This window comes from Entelurus aequoreus, linkage group LG23 (genome assembly GCF_033978785.1).
Source record: "Entelurus aequoreus isolate RoL-2023_Sb linkage group LG23, RoL_Eaeq_v1.1, whole genome shotgun sequence".
NCBI lineage: Eukaryota > Metazoa > Chordata > Actinopteri > Syngnathiformes > Syngnathidae > Entelurus > Entelurus aequoreus.
This window is the reverse complement of record NC_084753.1, coordinates 28,754,856-28,760,855: the sequence shown is the minus strand read 5'-3', so window position 1 is coordinate 28,760,855 and position 6,000 is coordinate 28,754,856. Positions and strand designations below refer to the sequence as shown.

Here is a 6,000-nt window from a genome sequence, read left to right as displayed (position 1 = left end):
TTACAAATTGTACTGTGTGTCGGTTGTAAAAGTGCTTCCCCTCTGGCCAACATATGTAATAAGTGTGAGTAAGAAATTAAAATTAATTAAAAAAAGATATGTATAAAAAAACAATTACAAACAAAAAATTGAAAAGAAAAATTAATTAACTAAAAGCTTACATTTTTTTATTTGCATAGTTTGTATATGTTATTAATGTTGTAAATACAAATCTTTATATATCTAAAAAGGGTGGTCCTAATGAGGTAGGCATTTTTCGGAGGTCTCAAGAAGGTAACAAATACAAGTATCTTCCATATGAGGACCGGTGAACAAGTTAGGACCGACATCATGGCCCCAATACGGAAAACCATTGCATCTAATAGAGAGCCAAAATACTAGAGTCCGTGAACATTGCTCCAAAGTCAGGATTTTTTTTCCGTTTAATTAATGTGCATACAAAAGTAAACATTTGCAAAGGCAGCAATATATGATAAAACAAGACGGCAGCTAAAGAAGGACTTCCCTATTCATCCCCGAAAAACCCCGCCAGGTGAGCAGCTGATTTTACGACTTGGTCCGTGACTCGTTTGTCATAAGCACATTACAAAAAAACAAAAATAGAGAGCTCATTTGAAATCTATCAAAAATTAGGGTGGTTCCAAAAAGGAGGGCAGTTACAAATTGTACTGTGTGTCGGTTGTAAAAGTGCTTCCCCTCTGGCCAACATATGTAATAAGTGTGAGTAAGAAATTAAAATTAATTTAAAAAAAAAAATGTATAAAAAAACAATTACAAACAAAAAAATTTAAAAGAAAAAATAATTAACTAAAAGCTTACATTTTTTTATTTGCATAGTTTGTATATGTTATTAATGTTGTAAATACAAATCTCTATATATCTAAAAAGGGTGGTCCTAATGAGGTAGGCATTTTTCGGAGGTCTCAAGAAGGTAACAAATACAAGTATCTTCCATATGAGGACCGGTGAACAAGTTAGGACCGACATAATGGCAGGGGTATATTTATTTTGTTTCTATCTTCATTTGAGAACGATGCTATCACGTTAGCTCAGTAGCTAAGTGTGTCACCGATGTATTGTCTTGGAGATAAAAGTCACTTTAAATGTCCATTTCGCGTGCTCGACTCTCATTTTCAAGAGGATATAGTATCCGAGGTGGTTTAAAATACAAATCCGTGATCCACAATAGAAAAAGGAGAGTGTGGAATCCAATGAGCCAGCTTGTACCTAAGTTACGGTCAGAGCGAAAAAAGATACGTCCATCACTGCCTCTCAAGTCCTTCACTGTAACGTTCCTCATCTACGAATCTTTCATCGTCGCTCAAATTAATGGGGTAATCGTCACTTTCTCGGTCCGAATCTCTCTCGCTCCATTGTAAACAATGGGGAATTGTGAGGAATACTAGCTCCTGTGACGTCACGCTACTTCCGGTACAGGCAAGGCTTTTTTTTTTTTATCAGCGAGCAAAAGTTGCGAACTTTATCGTCGATTTTCTCTACTAAATCCTTTCAGCAAAAATATGGCAATATCGCGAAATGATCAAGTATGACACATAGAATGGATCTGCTATTCCTGTTTAAATAAAAAAAAATCATTTCAGTAGGCCTCTAAATAACACAAATTAAAAAAACAATTACAAACAAAAAATTAAAAAGAAAAAATAATGAACTAAAAGCATATCTTTTGTTATTTGCATAGTATGTATATATTATTAATGTTGTAAATACAAATCTTTATATATCTAAAAAGGGTGGTCCTAAAGAGGTAGGCATTTTTCGGAGGTCTCAAGGAGGTAAAAAATACAAGAAGGTGTGAGTGTGTGTGTTTGTGTGTGTGTGTGTGTGTGTTCTTGTATTTCTACCCTTCTTGAGACAACAAGGAAAAGTACCTTCCATATGAGGACCGGTGAGAACAAGTTAGGACCGACATCATGGCCCCAATACGGAAAACCATTGCATCTAATAGAGAACCAAATACTAGAGTCCGTGAACATTGCTCCAAAGTCAGGATTTTTTTAATGCGCGTACTAGGGCTGGGAATCTTTGGGTGTCCCACGATTCGATTCAGAATCGATTCTTGGGGTCACGATTCGATTCAAAATCGATTTTTTTTCAATTAAACACGATTCTCGATTCAAAAACGATTTTTTTTAATTTTTTTTATTTTTTTTAAATGAAAACAATACACAACAATACCATGATAATGCAATACAATTTCAAAACCAAACCCAATTTTGGAGTTCTGAACTTGTGATTTCTTGCAGTGTTAAGTGGTAATATTTCACATTTGTCCCAATTGACTTTATACCCTGATAAACAGCCATATTCAGTGATGACATTATTGATATAGTGTAGAGAGGAGTTAACATGTGACAGGTAGAGAATTATGTCGTCACAATACATCGATAGCTTATTATACTTAGAGCCAATTTTTATAACATGAATATTATTTTCACTTCTTATTTTTGCAGCTAAGGGTTCAATAACCAAATTAAATAATAATCCAGATGCAAGACATCCCTGTTTTACTCCTCTTTTTAACAAAAAAGGTTCTTAAATATGATTATTGGTTTTGACTGATGCCATGGGCCTTGTATAAAGCATCTTAATCCATTGTATAAAATTATCTCCAAATCCAAATTTACCTAATGTGCAAAACATAAATGACCATTTTTTATGCGGTCGAATGCCTTATCCGCATCAACAGTACATACTGCTGTTGGATAAGGGAGACTTCTAGCATAGTAAATAACATTAAACAATTTCCTTGTATTGTCTGAAGATTGTCGACCTTCCATGAAGCCAGTTTGGTCAGTATGAATTAATTTTCCTATTACATTTGATAATCGTGTGGCTAAGATTTTTGCCAAGATTCAAAAGGATTCTCTATTCATTCAATACATAGGATTTCAGCAGGATCTGCCCCAGTCTGCTGACATGCAAGCAGAGTAGTAGATTTTTGTAAAAAGTGTTTATAATTGTAAAGGACAATGTTTTATCAACTGATTGCAATAATGTAAATTTGTTTTAACTGTTAAATGAACCAAAAATATGACTTATTTTATCTTTGTGAAAATATTGGACACAGTGTGTTGTCAAGCTTATGAGATGTGATGCAAGTGTAAGCCACTGTGACACTATTGTTCTTTTTTAAAAATTTTTTTATAAATGTCTAATGATAATGTCAATGAGGGATTTTTAATCACTGCTATGTTGAAATTGTAACTAATATTGATACTGTTGATAATATTCATTTTTGTTTCACTACTTTTGGTTTGTTCTGTGTCGTGTTTGTGTCTCCTCTCAATTGCTCTGTTTATTGCAGTTCTGAGTGTTGCTGGGTCGGGTTTGGTTTTGGAATTGGATTGCATTGTTATGGTATTGCTGTGTATTGTTTTGTTGGATTGATTAATTAAAAAAAAAAAAAAAAAAATATATATAAAAAAAAAAAATTAAAAAAAGATTTTTTTAAAAATGAGTCTCGATTCTGAATCGCACAACGTGAGAATCACGATTTGAATTCGAATAGATTTTTTCCCTCACCCCTAGCGCGTACAAAAGTAAACATTTGCAAAGGCAGCAATATATGATAAAACAAGACGGCAGCTATAGAAGGACTTCCCTTTTCATCCCCGAAAAAACCCGCCAGGTGCGCAACTGATTTTACGACTTGTGGTTCGTGACTTTTTTGTCAATCGGCTTCAAGCACATTACAAAAAACAAAAAATAGAGAGCTCATTTGAAATCTATCAAAATTAGGATGGTTCCAAAAAGGAGGGCTTTTACAAATTGACTGTGTGTAGGTTTTAAAAGTGCTCCCCCTCTGGTCAACATATGAAATAACAAGTGTGTGTAAAAAATTGAAGTGCTCCCCCTCTGGCAAACATTTGGTCCCGTTTGGTCAAAATTTAAGTGCCCCCCCTCTGGTCAAAATGTAAGTGCTCCCCCTCTGGCCATCATTTGGCCCCGTTTGGTCAAAATTTATAAAAAGCAAAAAAATAAATAAATATGTATATAGAGACATACTGTAATAACCTGAAGTAAATAATGAAAATTAAAAAACAATTACAAAAAAATAAAAAAAATAAAAGCTTACCTTTTTATGTCATTTTTCGGAGGTCTCAATAAGGTAACAAAAACAAGAGAGAGAGAGTGTGTGTGTGTGTGTGTGTGTTGTTGTTGTTGTTGTATTTCTCCCCTTCTTTAGACATCAACAAGGAAAAGTACCTTCCATATGAGGACCGGTGAACAAGTTAGGACCAAAATCATGGTCCCAATATGGAAAACCATTGTATCTAATAGAGAGTCAAATACTAGAGTCCGTGAACATTGCTCCAAAGTCAAGATTTTTGGTTGATTTAATATGCATACAAAAGTAAAACATTGGCAGGTGAAAAAGCAGCAATATATGATAAAACAAGACAGCAGCTAAAGAAGGACTTCCCTATTCATCCCCGACAGGTGAACAGCTGATTTTACGAATTCCGGTGCTGACGTAAGACAACCCTATGTGACCGTAGGATGAACAAATATACTACGGTACTAAGACTATAGTGGCCATTAACAGTTGGCATCTGTGGTCCGTGACTTGTTTGTCATTGGCCTTAAGCACATTACAAAAAACAAAAAATAGAGATCTCATTTGGTGGTGAAATCTATCAAAATTAGGGTGGTCCCAAAAAGGAGGGATTTTTTGAAATTGACTGTGTGTCAGTTTTAAAAGTGCTCTCCCTCTGGTGAACATATGAAATAACAAGTGTGTAAACAATTGAAGTGCTCCCCCTCCGGCCAACATATGTAATAACAAATGTGTGTAAGAAACTGAAATGTGCCCCCTTTGGCCAAAATTAATAAAAAAAATAAAATAAATATGTATGTGGAGACATACTGTAATAACTTGAAGTAAATAATAAGATTAAAAAACCAATTACAAACAAAAAATAAAAAAAGATTTAAATTACTAAAAGCTTACCTTTTTTATATATGCATAGTAAGTATATATTAATAATGTTGTAAATACAAATCTTTATATATCTAGAAAGGGTGGTCCTAAAGAGGTAGGCATTTTTCGGCGGTCTCAAGAAAGTAAGGAATACAAGAATGTGTGTGTCTGTGTGTGTGTGTGTGAGTGTGTGTCTGTGCGTGTGTGTGTGTGCGTGTTGTACGCAACGACAAACACACTTGTGGACTATTTCAACTTTTAAGACATTCTGGGGATACATTTTGTCAATATTTGTGTTATTTGTTTATATATGCCAATTTGACTGAGTTGAAAGAATATGCTGTAGATGCCAGAGGATATTTATTTTTAAAACAGTAATCATTGGTTTCTTAAAATGGCGCAGCACAACTTCAAGTAACACATTCTTTCCTCATGACAAATGTCCAATTGGAAACCATTGAATAGAACAGAATGCCTTTTATTGTCAATATACACAGGTACAATGAGATTAAAAGCAACTCCAATATCAGTGCAACAGTCTATAAATATGCAAAATATCCATCCATCCATCCATTTTCTACCGCTTGTCCCTTTTGGGGCCACGGGGGGTGCTGGAGCCCATCTCATATTTTTTCAAAATCTCTGATAACATAAATTTACGGAATCCTTTTTCTATTATTTACACTTTTAGCTGTTGTAGTCGTCTACCAGATGCTGCTACTTATTCTGATTCTAACCATGTCTTTACTAAGAATGTGCGATGTGGCTGAAATCTAACCTACTGTATGTTGCAATACGTATTGCAGCCTCATGCAATAACGATATATTATGTATGTAAATGATAATAGAAGCATTTCTAAATGGGTTACAAAGGCTCCTGATTTAGCTGCTGACATATGCAGTAACGTATTGTGGCATTTTCGGTTGTATTATTCTGTCAAAACTGATACGAAATATTTTGTAAAGGTTTATTAACATACCTTAATAGTTTCCAAGCGGTGCCTGTCACACAGCAGTAAAACGGCTGATCAAACAAAACAGAAGTCATCGTCATGGAC

The 6,000-nt window shown here is 34.4% G+C and overlaps 1 protein-coding gene and 1 long non-coding RNA gene across 2 annotated transcripts in view; one reads left to right on the top strand and one right to left on the bottom strand.

Annotated features, from left to right (window-relative positions):
* Positions 1–6,000, top strand: part of hpcal1 (hippocalcin-like 1) — a 53,750-nt gene that overhangs the window by 847 nt on the left and 46,903 nt on the right. The gene's annotated exons all lie outside the window — the stretch shown is intronic.
* The window catches only part of LOC133640955 (uncharacterized), a 50,023-nt gene that overhangs the window by 1,094 nt on the left and 42,929 nt on the right, over positions 1–6,000 (bottom strand). The gene's annotated exons all lie outside the window — the stretch shown is intronic.